The following is a 17375-nucleotide window of genomic DNA, read 5'->3' as shown; positions in this document are numbered from 1 at the left end:
GGTATGCATCTCATATCTTTTTGACGATGCGAACACTTCCCGGTGCAGTAGACGCTGCAAACATGCCGGATGAGTAGAAGACGAGGATGGACAAGTCCATAGTTCTTGGACATTTCTTTCATTTGTAAGGCAACTGCGGAATATTGCAAGGTGCCATGAAGAAGGTACTGATGACAATGGTCTAATGTTTCAATGCGTAGCGAAATCTTGCCGTTAAAGCTTGTCCTGCTGTCGCATTAATTGGTTAACACTGCAAATAAAACCAGTGGGTTGTGGTTTTTAGAACAATTAGCATACGGAAACCAAGAAGCGTCTCGAGAAGATATCTGTGGATATTGATTAGTATGTGTAATCTCATGATATGCGAAAAAAATATCTTCCATAAAAAACTGCTCTTTGAAAAAATGGGCTTGTCTAGAATTTTCGAGTATATAAGAAGCGTGCGTGTGTTTGTGTGTGTTGGGTTTAGAGGTGCATAAGCGGCTAAGGCTATCATGTGCCAAACTCAGGGTATAAAACATTGTTATATATGGGATGCTATACAAAAGTGTAGACAACGGTGGTGTAAAGGGCCTAAAAAGTTAATTCGTGCAACCTTGTAAAATTGTAAGATAAAATTTTAGAAGTCACTTATGGTAAAAGCTTTAAAAAATGTCAGGGTAACCTCAGCAGCCATCCTTGTCTGGGCAAGGATCTCGAGGTTCCCAACCGATGGAATAGGGACCTCAGCCGTCTTCTCAGGAGTGAGAAAGTGGCTGAGGTGTTTCAAAAACAAGTGAGGCAATAGATTAAAATTTATAGTTTGTCGAGAAAAGCACCTTATCTTAAAAAGATAAAACAAAACTAATCTAAACAATTCCATTATCACCCAAGAGTAGCATTGAATGAAGAGGAATGTGTTCATTATAACATTGAGTGAAGGACACTTTCCGCAGTCTTTCACCCGCCGCGGTGGCTCAGTGGTTACGGCGCTCGGCTGCTGACCCGAAAGACGCGGGTTCAATCCCGGCCGCGGCGGCTGAATTTCTTGAAGTCTAAATTCTAGATGCCCGTGTGCTGTGCGATGTCAGTGCACGTTAAAGAACCCCAGGTGGTCGAAATTTCCGGAGCCCTTCACTGCGGCGTCTCTCATAGCCTCAGTCGAATTGAGACGTTAAACCCCAATAAACAAACAAACAAACCACATTTGCCGCAGCCTCTCGAGTTTTGAGGATTACATTATAATATGGTTTAGTGTGAGTTCGTCTCCACATGTTTCACAAAGAGGTTTGCCTTGTTTCATCATTAGGAAGTTATGTGGAAGCTGTGTGTGTCCTATGCGGAGACGACACAAAATTACCTCCATAAAACGTTCTTGGTGCGTACAGGTCTTCCATTCCCCAAGGACGGGTTTTACATAATGCAGCTTGTTGTTTATTTCATTATCCCAAGTTGTCTGCCATTTAGCCTTCAAGTCAGAATGCATTAATTTCATGCAATCTCTATGGCGTGTACTGATTTTTTTTTATTTCGTGACTGTAAGCACACACAAGTCGGCTCTTTAATTTCCAACTATTCCAATATGACTCGGCACCCAGAATAATTTTATTGTATGCCCCTGTGTTGTGATTTTTTCTATGTTGTGTATTATTCTTCCTATTAATGGTTCGGCTGCATTTCTCTGATGTAAAGCTGTGAGCAGGCCCCGATTGAAAGTATTGAGCGCAGCTTCTGCGTGGCAATCTGCGTGTTTATTGCCACGCCAAATGCGACGATTGAGCGAGGTCGCAAAACGCGAGACATATTTCACATAATTTGCGCAAGCCGAGCAAGGCTCGCAAATGTGAGACATCTCTCACATAAAGTGCGCAAGCCGCGTAAGGCTCGCACAGCAGGAGACATCTTCGCATAATATGCGCAAGCCGGGTGAGGTTTCCAGAATGTCCGAGAGCCAAGGCTGAGTCCCAGAATGTGCAAGAGCCGAGTCTGGCTCACAGAGCACTAGACAGTGTCAAATGGAGTTACCATCATGATACCGATAATACCTTGCATGGCTGCAAGGCTCCTACATCACTGCTCAACACGTTACGCCAATGTCCTACCTTAAGGCCTCCTGATCTGTCTGTCACTGCCTCATTCAGCATGCATGTTGTGAGATAACAACCTTTGCAGAAATGGTGCTTCGTGGGATGGCTCTCATGTGTGTAGCATGCTTGCAAAAGGACATAGATAAGGTCACCTTAACTGGGTTCATTAATGCCACATCCCTCATGATGGGTGCCACACAGTGGCTAAACAATTTCTTCAGTTTCTCCAAGTCCAGCAGGTTTGCGTCTTGATACAGGTTCTCACTATGCGGCACCTTCAAAAAGGTAGCAGTATATGCAAAAAAAATCAGTTAATCTGTTTTCTGGAAATTTCAGAAAAGGGCACAAATAGTTCTTCCATTAATGAACTAAAGATGATTTCGAAAAGTTTCAGGTTTGAAATACAGACACTGGAAAACCCGACTCAAGCACGCAGGCTGCTCATCATGAAAACTGTACAAAATCTAATAACCGTGTCACACAGGCATTTTGAAGGCTTTCAAATGGCTATCAACTCAGTGGCACTTGAATGCAGCGAAATAGGCATTTACAATAGCCACAGAGTCCCTAGAACAGTGTGGACATAAGACAATGTGCAAGCCCCCTCTCAGCACGCAGATGTCCACGCACAGAGAGTTGTCCACGAGAGTCCACGATTTTTTCCACGCAAAGAGTGTGTGTGGACGTCTATCAGCGCACAGTACGCGCACATGTACACACAGGACGCACAGAATGCGCACAGGTCAACGCACAATTTCTGCGCATTCGTGTGCAAAATGAACGTGATCGTACAAAAATCACTGTGCTCATGCAAACTCACGCAGAGTTGTTTCAATAGGGGCTGATTGAATCCGTGTAGATGATGCTGTTTTCAATACTATTACTTACAATTGTACCAACAGCTGCAGAAACAACATAACATTCGGCGGTAAAAATGGACGTATAGTTTGACAGTCACTATTTTTTCCACTCTCCTTGTACTACCGCGCATCCGACCTAATCGGCTCTTTTTGAGCCCTCAGTGTAAAATTCTGTGTGGTAAGCATATCTTTCTTCAATGTCAAGTATTCCTCTAGTATGTGTTCGCGTGGAGTTTGTTTTTTCCGAAAATATGATAATGTGAACTCACATACAGCGGGCAGTGGGTTGTGCCCTGAGGCGTCGTAAGGAAGGGTATCCAGTATTCCTAAACTTTGGTAACATATCCTCGCAGCGGAGAAGGAGAGGTCTGATAGACGGGGGTTTTTTGCTGAACAGTGTTCTTGAGGTGCCCTTTGTAACTATCGAATAACAGAGGTGTTTCGGCAGGGAACGGATTATCAGGGCATGTGCGCATGTGAGCATAGTTCTTCTGCCTGCAAGGGAGGGTTCATTGGTTTCGACATAAAATATATTTTATGGGGGAAGTTCTGTCTGCACCAGTTCAGAGGCGTAAACCAAGGTTAGGTTATGCACTGGGTCCAGTCGCTTCAGATATGATGGCCTCAAAGAGCCATACACAGCGCATCCATAGTCTAGGGTAGAGTGTACTAAAGGCCGGTAGATTTTTAAAAGACATGTTCTATCAGCTCCCTACCGTTTTCGTGACAGTACTTTGAGTATATGCAGGCACTAGGAGGCATTATTTTTGATGATACTTATGTGTGGCAGAAACGAGAGTTCCTTGTCATATGTGTGGGAATTTCGGAATGCCGTATCCTTGCCTGGCCGGCGAGGCCCGCCGTTGAGACGGGGGAAAGCGGACGCTTTCCTCCTTCCTCACGGGTGAGCAAAAAGATGGTGCGCTCGACAGTGCTGCGCTGCCCTGTTCCCCAAACTGGTCGCAAGCGCGCACCACCAGGCACCGCCGAAGCGGTTGCTGATTGGTCGAAAGTGAAAACGGGCAAGTGCGCCGAGATAGGAGGGGACCGGCTGCGGCCGGAGAGAGAGAACAGCGAGCCGCGACAGTGGGAGGGCGTCAGGTGAATACCTTCCATTTTTCCCTTTTTGTTGTCGCCATCTTGCCCCGTCAGCCGAACGACCAAGCCAGACGGCAAGGGTCGAAGATCAAGCAGCCAGAAATTTGGGAGAACTCGATAAACGTCTGGCTCCGTGCAAATCGCCCTGTTATGTGTGAGAACAGCCGCGCGTGGTGTGCGATACCGGGAGCTCGGAGTTCACGGCCTAGACCTCAAAGGAGGCTCAACGGGTTAGTAAGAACCCCCACAACTGGCGCCTCAACATGGTTCTCACGCGCAGACACGCTCTAGCAACTCGCCCCCGGCGGACATGGCGGATCCGCAGCGTGCGCTGACTGATCTGATGTGGCTCACAGAGCTCGGCCAGAGGTCTATGGAAGGCCCTGCCGCTGGCACACCAGCAGCCGACGCAGCTCAACGGACGGGATGACACACCGCCGCAGGCGCGATGTATGCAACACCGTGGACGCCGGAGAACTCCGCCAGACGCCACGGTGCGACCACGCCAAGCGTTGGCGTCCATTCACCATCGGCGAGTGCCGCCTGGGCACAGGCGGGCATAACGCCCTTTGTCTCATAGCTGCCAAACGGCGCAACGAAGACCGTGCCAGAAGCGACGAGGTCAACGCTCATCACGGCTCCTGACAGCGAGACACCCGCAAACGCGAGAAATCTCGGCGACGTTCTGGCCAGCGCGTTACAGCAAGCGCTGCAATCCGCACAGCCCAGCCGATCCCCAATTACAGTGGCTACAGCGATCAAACGAGCACCAACCACTTTTATTTAATTTATTTTATTATTTATTGTTAGTACCTCAAATGCCCCTTGGTGTGGGGTATTACATGAGGGAAGGTCATAATGTTCAAATGAAGAGTGGTTCGATGGCAGTCTTGAAGGAATGTGGGTCGGAGTGGTGCACAGCGTCGACAGGCACTCTGTTACAGTCCCGAGCGGTCTGAACAAAAAACGAACGAAGATGGGCTGTGGTCTGTGCTGGGGCTTTAGTATGGCTGGTGCGTCTTGATTTTTGATGAACTGGTAAGATTGCTGAAACATTGAGTGCCGTATGGTAGAACTTGTGAAAAAGGCACAGCCTCAAGATGCAGCGTCGCTTTTCAAGATTAGTAAGATTAGACCGTGATATGAGTGCAGTGAGGCTGGAATGATAGGAGTAGTCTCAGGAAATAAACCTGGGAGCGCGATTGTGTACAGCTTCGAGATTGTTAAAAAGATTAGATTGATGGGGATCCCAGACCGAGCATGCGTATTCTATTTTAGGTCTGATAAATGTCAGATAAGTAAGTGTTTTCACGGATGCAGAGGCTAGGCGCAAGTTTCAACGGAGGCAACCAAAGTGCGATTGGCTTCGTGAGTAATGTTCATTGTATGCACTGACCAGGTTAGTGTTTATGGAAGGGTAACGCCAAGGTATTTGTAAGAGTGGACAGATGGGATTACCGAGCCACAAATGATGTAACTGGATGCCTGATAGTTTTTGCGATTCTGAGAAGAAAGCAAATATGTTTTCGTACTGTTTAGGCACATTAACGATTTGTCGCACCAAGTTTCAGTCTGTTTAAGGTCATCCTGTAAAGTTATAGAGTCAGAGCCGGTATGGATGGGACGATAAAGTACGCAGTCGTGTGCGAGAAGGCGGATGTTAGAGGACATGTTACTAGGCAGGTCATTAATATAAATTAGAAACAGCAATGGTCCGAGTACTGTACCTTGGGGGACTCCGGAGAGAATTGGAGAAAAAGACAAGGAGCGGTTGTTAGCGTACACAAATTGCTTTCGGTTTGTAGGAAAATTAGAAATCAGAAATTAGAAGCTGGCTTTAGACCAGTATGTTCATACAACTGGCACGAGTGAGCGGGATATGATACGGAGAGTGATCTCCGTTGCGCTTGTCGGTCAGGCCGCTCGGTGGCACCGGTTGGTCGGCCACACCGCGTTGCACAATGGCCGATTTCCACAGGATTTTGTGACGGAACAGCGCAGAACAGCAGGACAAGAGACAAGCGCTGACTTACAACTGGTTTTTATTTCGAAGAAACACTGTTTCTTATACCTTCCTCACCCCCTCAAAAAAAAAACAAAAACACATGCGTCACAACCATATCGTATCGTTCAAGCGTCCAAAAAACATAAGACAAATAATCACGCAGATTTATAATCACATTTTTAACATGTCAATTTCTTTGTCACAGCCACAGACGGCGTGCTGACACAATCGTCGCGCAGACTCGCTATCGAAGCTGCCTCGATTATTTCCCGGACTAACTGGTCTTTGTGATTAGCCAAAGCTTTACATTTTTGGAAAACAGGTGCACAACTTGTTGAAGGGCAATCTCTGCAATGAATTCCCAGGTTCCTGCAAGCTTGCTCGAAATTATTTTTGTGTTCTAGTAGCCTTTCATTCATGCACCTGCCAGTCCGCCCTATGTATTTAGCGCTTGTCTCTTGTCCCGGTCTTTTCCGCTGTTCCGTCTCAAATCCCAACTAAAATCACTAAAAACGGAGGGTGAACTAAAAGACAAGTCTATGACACTCATTTTTCCCGAGGCTGTGTAACAGCATGTGGTTTGCTTTGATTTATTGGGGTTTAACGTCCCAAAGCGACTCAGGATATGAGGGACGCCGTAGTTTGAAAGGCTCCGGAAATTTCGACCACCTGGGGTTCTTTAACGTGCACTGACATCGCACAGTACACGGGCCTCTAGAATTTCGCTTCCATCGAAATTCAGCCGCCGCGGCCAGGATCGAACCGGCGTCTTTCGGGCCAGCAGCCGAGCGCCGCAACCACTGAGCCAACTCGGCGGCTTTAACAACATGTGAGTACCTGCATTTAGCAGGCAAACGTTTGTCGCACAATATAAAATCTTCTAAGACACGACCTCTAGTGTGAGTCTGTTCGCTTCCCCAAAAAACAGTGTGGGCATTAAAATCCCCACCTACAAGATATGGCTCTGACAGCGGTTCTAAAAGTGTTTCCAAGTCATTAAATGTAACTGTTTGGTGTGGCCGGAGATATATAGAACATATTGTAATTGTTTTGAAATGTAGGACGGTGACTGCAACAGCTTCATAGTTAGTTTGAAGTTAGATTTTGCACGTTGCATCCCCGCCTTGAATGACAATAGCAACACCTCCAGAGAGCCTGTTAGTTTGCTCTCTGTCAGAGCGAAAGACTGTATTTCCTCAAAAAATTCTTGTGTTTAGGACCTAGGTTCGTTCCCTGTAGAAATAAGGCCACAGGGAAAAAGTGTATGAAAGATCTCCTATATCACTGTAGTTATTGAAAAGTTCATTTTGGGTGGAACAACAGCGCAAAGGACGGAAGACATTGATGAAGGAAACCACACGGATGAGCGCTGATCGAAAAGTCCACGGCAGTTCCACTGTATACGGAACGCCATTTTCTGTGGCTTTTTTATATATAGGAGAAGTGGGGACCTAGGTTTCTGGTTTAGGGGCACCCGTTATTCGGGTCCTTCCTTTATTTTCGCGGTCAAGCGAGCTGGGCTGCCCGAGCAGGTCGGGCGTGCCGGAAGATGCATCCCTCGCCTCGGTGGAGGCGCTGGAGGCCTGTGGGGATGCCGCGGGTGTACCAACTTCAGACCTAATCCGAGAGGGGGTGTTTTGATCGTACGCCGACTCAGGGGACGGCGACACCTTTTTGGGGGTTGCAGGGCAGCATTTACTGACCGCGCCAGGGGCGCAGATGGACCTGTCTGAAGCCGGAACACGGTGCGGTGCAGGACCCCCGCGCACCACATCAGCGAAGTTTGTTCTTTGTGTGAAGTTGAATGTTTTTTTTTGGCATGGAAGAGTTGTCACGCTTCCTTGAAAGTTATGTTTTGATTTGTCTCCATTGTTATTATTTCCTTCTCATTCTTCCATGAGGGGTATGACCTGGAATAGGAAGGGTGATCAGATCACCATCACAGTTTGTCCACCGTAGTGCTGCTGCTTCACAGTTTCCAGAGACGTGCTCGTGTGAGGCGCAGTTTGCACACGTTTTTCAACCACGGTAGCTCTGCGAGCCATGGCCGTATCGCTGGCAGTTCAAACACCGTCGCGGGTTTCGGATGTAGTGTCGGACATTTATCTTGAGGTAACCAACTTCTATTCATTCAGGCAGTATGCTTGAGCTGAGCGTGAGGACAAGATGTTTTGTTGCTATTTCTTTGTTTTGTTTTCTGTTCTGGATGCAGTGAACATTGATGACATTCTGGTCTTTTAGACTTTCGAGCATTTCTTCTTCTGTGAGTTCAAAGAAATGGGTTTAGGAGAGCACACCCCGGACCTATGCCTAGTAATTGACACAGGTATCTCCCCAATGAAGGCTATGTTGGACAGTTTAGAATATTGGTCGTTGTTTTTCAGTTCTCGTAGAAGGTCAGCGCTAGGCATTTTCTTTAGTTTGTAACCTATGCCCAACGCACAGGTTAGAGTTCTTGTTACTGTGAATGGGGATATTGCTCGGGCGGTCTTATCTGTTGCTCCACTGTGAACGCCGTGAAACTTTGGGAACGTTTCTTTCGATTTCTGAAACTACTGGGTAGTCAGTTTGGTCGGCACTTTTTATTGCGAAGCAATACTACTTTCGCTACCACCTCAGCCCGTGCCGTGCCGCGGCCGCATAGCCACGCTTGACCTTTCGCGTGACCTCGCTGCTGACGTCATACCATCTGTGTAAAAACGGGGCCCCATCTCATACCGTCGCCTTGCGCGGCGCATAGCCACGGCCGTGGCCTGACTCCCGCTCCTTTTACCAGGGGCGCTGCGCGCTATGTGACGTCATACCATCTACTTAAAAACGGGGCCCCATGTCACGCCGTTGCCTTGCGCGGCGCATAGCCACGGCCGCGGCCCGACTGCGCTCTTCTCGTCAAGCCCATGAGATGCCGCCTCCCGCCTATACGCTTCGGCAGGTTGGAAAGAGAAAGCATCATTGGCTACGGAGACGGAAGGAGAACGAGAAGAACGGCTTTCCAAGCGACGAGCTCAAGATGCAACAGAACCACTATTCCTATTTTTTACATCATGCAACAGAACCACGTATTCCTTCGCAATTACCAGGCTTAACCAAGCTAAGCTATAGCCAATTTTTTCTGAGGGCGATCATTATGTGAAGGGGAGGAGCCGTAAAAAAATGTAGTTTTTTGGTCATGGTGCCAGCCTGCCTCCATGGAGCCAAACGAGGGGACGGGACAGGAAATTGCAAGCAAGTCCTGCCCGCGCCAGCTGTACACCTCAACTATAACCAAATACAACACAACTCAGGGTGGCTAGCCACACAAGGTTAACCCTAGCCACCTATGAAAAGTGAAAAAAAAAAACGACAAATGAGGAGCACACAGGAGAGTTGCAAATAAGAGATGGGAAAGTGAAAAATAGAGGGGAGGATAGGAAAAGGCAACTGCCGATGTCCCCCGGTCGGGTCAGGCCAGAGGTGCCGTCTGCGGGAAGCTAGGGCCATAGTGGTGTGTTGCGTGGCCTTAAAGGTTCAAACGCTTGGCATCGGCTCAACCACCAGGATTCACTTTTCTCCGGACACGGCGATGCTACGCGCGGCTAAGCGCGGATGCTCGGGTCCGTGGTGGCGCACTGCTCACCGTCATCCCCCTGCGGGGATGTCCCTGCGGATGCTCGGTAACCCGTGGTGTCGCCACTCACCAACGTCTGCACGCTGCAGACGCCCCCCTGCGGGGAATATGTAAGAAGCAGGTTTAAAGTAAGACGATGATTCGCCAGTAGCAACTCTCGAAGAAGGGAAATGTGTTGTGTTGAGTTTAATGGCACATAAGCAGCTAAGGCTATCATGCGCCGCTGACGGTATAGGTTATTTCTTTTATGCAGATTTTTGCCAATTTGTGGAAAAACGTTGTAGAGGGTCTAGAGTTTCTGGTACCGAGTAATAAGAGAGGGAAGAAATTTTAGATCTATCTACAAGTTAAAGCTTTTAAGGAGGCCGGGTAACCTCATCAGCGGGCCTTGGGAAGAAGGGAAAGTATAAAACTGGACTTCCTCAGATTTAACAGGAACGTAGTGGACGCAGGGGCAAGGATTAGAAGTATTTGCAAACGCAAAAACAGCGGAAGGCTACCATGTCCTCCGCTGCATCCACAGAAAAGACAAAGCGTTTCTGTGCAGTCAACAGCCAGGACGTTTGGTGCGATCGAGCAGGCCACTAGCTATTCGCAGCCAAGAAGCAGAGGCGATTTAACCGGGAAGGTTGTGACGGAACACTGAGGAATAATTTTAAGAAACTATATGCACAGTAGTGCTTGGGCAGCTGAAAAGATAAAAAAGAAGAGTGTCATATTTTTTTTAAACGAAAATATCTGTCCGTTATGCTGAGGTTAGAGCGGCATTATACAGAAATATCACATTTGGCAAGACTTATTCCTCGCGAACATTACCGATGTTTTTTCAACGCGGAAAGGAGGCTGCGTTGCTGAAAAAAACAAAACAAAACAAATGAAAGTCATGAAGCCTTTGCACGTTCAAAGCGCCTGCAAAAAATAAACTGGCGTGTGACGTCTCTACCAAAAAAAAAAACGACCAATCAGGGGCGGCACTTCCAAAAACCGGAAGGTAGGCCGCAAATCGAAAGTCTGGTCACTGCGGCAACATGCAAATGGCGACCGCCTCTGCCCCCACCCCCCCATATCTGAACAGGGCCTGTCCGCTGCATCTTGTGTGTCTCACTGGAAGCTCCGAGGTTGCGAAAGAAACTACGCGAAGTTATCGAGGGCAGCCGCAGACAGCAGAAAAACTGCTGACCGCGCTAACGCATGTGAACAAGGAGACGAAAACGCGAGCGTGCAGCCTTTGTTGCGTTGTGTAAGCTTCGAGGTAACCTAAAAATTATGCGAGCAGCTGTAGCACTGTAACGTATTCATCCAAGACCAGTTCAGAGTGAAAAATTGCACGCGCCTTTCTCATGAAACCGCGCATTATGCTGTCGATCATCGCGTGGTTGTTGATTAAGTATGCAGTATGTAAGTACGATCGCAGACAAGCCTTCTCATTGACTCTGTTGTCGTCGTTGCGACTGTGGGTTTAAAGCGGAACCGAATCAGGGTGTGTTCCGCCCAACTGTAGTTCCGCTTGACGGCTATAACTGTCGGCGGGGATGCACATACAGAGTGTTTCACCTGAGACTTTACTCAATTTGTCAAAAAAAATGCTTTGATTTGGACGAGCGTTTTTTGCGGCATAGCGTTGTTAGCGGTGTAGTACATAGAATACAGCTAAGGTGTGGCAACTAGCAGAACGGTTAACTAATGTTGAATAGTTAACTTTTTAACTAGTACTTTTAGGCTCCCTAATTCTTTAGAGCCGTGTAGCCCACTGTAGGTAATATGCATATAATTTTAAGAAATCGACAACGTGGTTACCCTCGGCTATGACCCAACAAATTTTTGGCTATTTCGACGAGTTACGTGCACTGGAGATGTTGCTTTGCCTGCAAGCTTCTCGAAAGCGCATGTATTTTGGCGCCATGTAACCAAAATTCGATGGGCCACAACGTCTGGGGTAACCGCATTTTAGAGATTCTCGAAACTAGTGTGAAACTGTGGTGTCCCGCAGGGAAGCATCCTTAGACCATTTCTTTTCATTCTTTATATTAACGAGATAGTTCGCGTTGATGCAACGGCACATTACATAATCTATGCTGACGACACGAGTTCATTCTTTTCAGGCAAATCGTTTGTTGATCTAGGTATCCGAGCGAATAGAACGTTGTCCGAGATTAATGCCTGGGCTCAAATTAACTGCCTAAAGCTAAACATTAATGAAACGAAGGCTATTTTATTTCACGCCCGACACACATGTCCAGCGACCTTCTATTTTTTTTAAGTAACACTGAAATTGAAGTGGAAAAGTGCTTTAAATCACTGGGCGTGTATTTCTCAGAAACATGACATGGGATGATGACGTAAACTATATCGTTGGTAAGCTATCCAGGACAGCTGGCATTATGCGTCGTTACTGCTACAATTTTCCTATATCTGTTAACATGCTCATATACAACTCTTTATTTTCCTCATTATTAAATTACGCGTTTTCTGTGTGGGCAACAACAACAGCTGGAAACATTAGCAAACTTACTGTCTTGCAAAAAAGGGCTTTACGCCTCGCCTGTAAAGTTCCATATCGCTTCCACACAGCAGGCCTATTTAAGAAGTACCACAGTATACAAGTTTCATCGGTGAACGATTACAGACTGTGCCGCTTATATAAACTCAGTTTAATAAAACATAATGATAACATTACTAGCCTAGCAAGGCTAGTGAAAAACATCTCTGCTTATAATGTGCGCCATCCTGAGGTGTGGTATCTTCCAAAATGCAGAACCAATTGTGGAAATCAAATGATAAAAATTAAATTGCGTACACGTCTGAATCACATGATGCTAAAATTGACATATGGATGCTAACATTGACATATCAGATATATCACCAAACGAACTGCGTTTATTGTTTGTATAATGTTGTGATATGATTTTGTAGTTATTCTTGCCTGTTTTATGCTTACTTTTTCAACGATGTTGTCATATCGGACTGTGCTCTCTTGTCGCACGCTTCTGTCCTACCCCGTGTGTTGGGGGGTCAGGGCTTTTCAAGCTGTTCGCACAGCTTTTCTCCTGTCCTCCTCGCAGCATATCTTTGTTGTGGAATAACTTTCAATTTCTTATTTCAATGTTACTTAATGTCGGCTAAACGCCTCTCAGTAATTAAGGAGCCTAACTGTTGTAGTTAAGAAGTTAGCAATTCAATATTAGTTAAGCAGCCTGCTAATTAGCACGTCTTAGCTTGTGGGGCTTTGAACTGGGGGGACAAATACGTTTCCTCGCTAACCGTGGCTGACACCATTCAAAACCACTAGACTTCAACCCGTGATCGCGTACGCTACCGTGCGCACGACGACCACGACGGACCTTGCTCTGAGGGAAACAAAGGAACGACACTCTGGCTGGCACAAAGAAGCATTTATTGCCACAACAAAATTAACGCCAGCTAGCAACAAAATACGCTAAGGAATGGAGGTCGTCCGACTCACCAGCACGGTTACGAGCGAATGTTTGCCCACGCTAGGGCAGGGAATACTCCGCGGCCGGACGGGACGATATACGGGAGAACGTTCCTCCCCACGAGGCTCCGCCCCGCCGGCGAAGAAGGTGAGACAGCGCCGACACGTTTGTACGCGGCAAAATCCCGTCCCTGGATTGAAACACACGCGTTTATCGGCTGACGTTACTTTCTTAAAAGGGGATCCAGCGATATAAAGGGTCGCATTTTTCGGCTCACAATTAGTAGTTCAGGCTCCTGCATGACAGCACGACAGGTGCACTTTACGATAGCATTCGCAGCGGGAACCGTTCCTGCGCTCAATCTGACAGCTAACAAGGAATGGGAACCCCTCGTGCTGGCCTCTGGACGCAATCACAATATTCTAGTGTCGATAACTTTGCTTCGTGCGATGGCGTCGGCTTCCTATTCTTTCTCAATATAGTTATGTTTTCTTTTTCATTTATCGCAATAGCAACAAAGGCTACGATGCGCCAAGCACAGGGCTGAATGTCTTATGTTAAAGGAGATAGCTGTAGTTTATTTAAGATACTGGCTTCTTTCAGAAACTTTAAAATACTTGAAAAATCCATAACTGCTTGATCACGTAAAAGCACCAAAGGTGTAATGAGACGTATTAATTGTAGAATTTTCTAAAATGCTTTGTTCTAAGCGGTTGAAGTTTTGGACATGAAATTAAAATGTGGTTTACTGTGAGGTCGTCGCCTCACATTTCGCACTGAGGTTTGTCTTGTTCTGCAAGCAGGAAGTTGCGTGTAAGGTGAGTGTGTCCGATGCGCAGTCGACATAAGATAACTTCTGTAAAACGTTCCTGATGGCTACATTATTTCTGTTCTCCTAAAATGGGCTTTACACAGTGCAGTTTGTTGTTTACTTGTTCTTCCCTCGTAGCCTGCCACTTACTTTTAAGTTCACTGTACATCAACTTCAAAGAACCCCTGCGTGGTATGTTCACTTGCTTTGTCTAATTCCGACTTGTGCTGCGCATCCATCTACTTTATCATTACCCAGAATTTAAAAGTGGCTAGGGACCCAACAGAATCTAATCTTATGTTTTTTTTGCGATTTTAAACATGCCATGTATGATGTTTCTTATTATGGGTTGTGCAGCAATCCTGGAGTGCATTGCTTTGAGACTACTCAGAGAATTTGTGTAAATAATGCTATTTTTGATATTCTCTCTTACTATTTGTTCTACAGCTATGAAGACGGCATAACACTCGGAAGTAAAAACCAATGCGCATTCTTTTTACATATTTTTCTTTAATTACTCCACTTCCAACATGACTTTCTATTTTTGAGCCATCACTGTAAAATTCAGTACAAGTGTCATATTTTTCTTGCAGTGCAAAGAATTTGTGTAGTATGTGCTCTTGCGGCGTTTCCTCTTTTTGTAAATGAGTCATTGTGAAGTCACAGACTGAAGGGAGGCTGCCAAATGGTGGCAAATATTCATATCTTTGTGCAATATTCGGTAGGGCATCTAATAGGGCTTACTCTTCGCATATATCTTAGTAGCGCACTATTAGTGGACTGATAAAATATGGTTTGTTGTTGAATAATATTTTGGACAGACACTTTTTGACAATGGGATGGCAGATAAGTTTCGGAAGATAACGGAGTTTTAGGACATACGTGCATGTAACTGCAATTCTTCGATCCTCTCAGCGGGCTCAATAGACTCAACGTTAAGGCTAGCTACAGGTGATGTTCTGTATGCTCCAGATGATAGGCTCCGACCAAGTTTACGAACAGGGTCTAATCGTTTCATGTGGGATGCTCTTGCTGAACCATATACTACGCACCCGTAGACCAGCTTCGATCGCCCCAGAGAGCAATAGGTTTGTAAAATACGTGTTCTATCTGATCCTCAATGTTTTCTTAACCACACTTTTAAGAGATTGTGGACTTGAGAAGCTTCCTTTTTCGGGCTGCTCATGTGTGGTAGAAATGTGAGTTTATTGGCAAAAGTGTCACCTAAAAATTTATGCTCTTGTTCAATTGGTAGTGCGGGTTCATTGAGGCTTAGATTGGGATCGATCTGGCGGACTCGTCGCAATGAGAACAGAACAGCTACTGTTTTTGGAGGAGAAAACTTGAACCCATTTCTCTCTCCCCGAGCAGACATTTTATTTAGTGTGATTTGCATTTGTATATAAATTCCGGAAGATTTTTTTTATTCCGCGTCATACAATATTTAAGCGTTTCAGACCTAAACTTTTGAGCTTGGCACCTCGCAATGACGCATACGCCGCGCCTTTATTGCGCGGTCAATCCAAATTTCACGGCTGCTTGAAAGAGAAGACTTTTGTTTTCTAGTTTTTTGCTTCGTTTATATTCCTCAGTACAGCAGAAGTGAGCCTAATCAAGAGTTCGGCTTTAAAATTTTGGGTGATTGGTGCTGCGAACGGAAGATTGATTGAGTGATTGAGTGACGTCTGCTACAGCGCGCCAGCACCGCCGGATAAACCTCGCCTTGTGGTCAAGATAACTTTTGCACTCAGCATGCAAAGCACCGAGGTGACGCAGCAGCTTAGAAGGAAAGCACCTGCATGTAGTCGAGAGCTGCATCCGCGGTGGCTAAGGCTTTTCCTTATCGTTTCTTCTTTCAATCAGCGCGTAACAATAAGCTGATACGGTGAAAGACATCGTCCAAGTGGGAGCTCAAGCGGTTTACACTGAGGCCACTGCCATTACTTAGCTGCAATATTTTATGATTTGAAGCTATTCGTGCCCAGCAGCCAGAATAAGCCGGCGACTCACGGGTGCTTTCATCCGCTGAAGAGCCGCACCGCAGTACAATGCCAGTGCTAAATTATGTTTACTGGCAATACAAGTGCAGGTTAGGCGAAATTTTCTGATTTAGTTCTTTAGCTTAACACAGAAGGAGCTAAGTTGCTAGGGAGTTTCAAGACTTGGTTAAAATAACGCCTGAAGATTTTGCACACCGATGCACTCATCTGGAAATAATTTTCAGGGGTCTCTACGATGGTCTTGGTTGCTCCCCATAAGCAACCACTCTTCTACGCATATGAGCAAAACATGACCATGTTTTCCGCTCGTTCGTTCACTCTTTTTACGAATCTTACCGTGCAGTGCTGGCGTTCATACTGGCTTTGTATTAATCTCCCTCCAGGGTAGCGCGCCATACATTTAGGAGTGACGTTGCAGAATGACTATTTGAGCGGATGAAAGCACCCGTGAGTCGCCGGCTTACTCTGGCTGCTGAGCGCGAATAGCTTCAAATGATAAAATATTGCAGCTAAGTAATGGTAGTGGCCTCAGTGTAAACCGCTTGAACTCCCATTTGGACCATGTCTTTCTTCGTATCAGCCTATTGTTACGTGTTGATATCAAGAAGAAGCGATAAGGAAAAGGCTTAGCCACCGATTATGGAGCTCTGGACCACGCGTAGGTGCTGGGCTTCTAAGCTGCTTCGTCAGAAACAGTAATCACCCTGGCGCTTTGCCCGCTCAGTGCGAAAGTGACCTTCACCGGAAGGCGAGGCTTATCCGCCTGAGCTGCCGCGCTGTAGCAGCCGAAGCGGCGAAAGCCACGCCTCTGGATTCCACTGCGCCTGCGCGATAGTTACCCAGGCGCCTGACAGAGGCGCTGCGCCGAGCGCCGGCTGCCCGGAGCCGTGTTCAAACTAGAAGTGGACGACCGTGTACATCATCATCAGCCTGACTACGCCCACAGCAGGGCAAAGGCCTCTCCCATGTCTCTCCAATTAACCCTGTCCTTTGCGAGTTGCGGCCACCGCAACCACACAAACTTCTTAATCTCATCCGCCCAGCTAACTTTCTGCCGGCCCCCTGCTACGTCTGCCTTCTCTTGGAATCCACTCCGTCACCCTTAAGGACCAGCGGTTATCTTGCCTTGGAATTACAGGTTCGGCCCAAGCCTATTTCTTCCTCTTGATTTCGACTAGGATGTCATTAACCAGGTTGTTCCATGATTAACCAACTCCGCCGCTTCCGATCTCTCAACGTTACACTTGTCATTTTTCTTTCCATAGCTTGCTTCGTTGTCCTTAACTCAAGCTGAACCCTCCTTGTTAGCCTCCACGTTCGTGCCCCATAGGTGAGCACTGGTAAGATACAGCTATTGTATACTTTTAACTTGAAGGATATTGGTAAACTGCTATTCATGATCTGAGAGAACCTGGTATATGCACTCCACCCCATTCTTATTCTTCTAGTTATTTGCCTGTCATGACCCCGGTCACCTGTAACTACCTGCCCTAA

Source organism: Amblyomma mixtum, chromosome 3 (assembly GCF_055824585.1).
Source record: "Amblyomma mixtum isolate Tamu chromosome 3, ASM5582458v1, whole genome shotgun sequence".
In the NCBI taxonomy this organism is placed as follows: domain Eukaryota; kingdom Metazoa; phylum Arthropoda; class Arachnida; order Ixodida; family Ixodidae; genus Amblyomma; species Amblyomma mixtum.
This window is presented reverse-complemented; position numbering follows the sequence as displayed.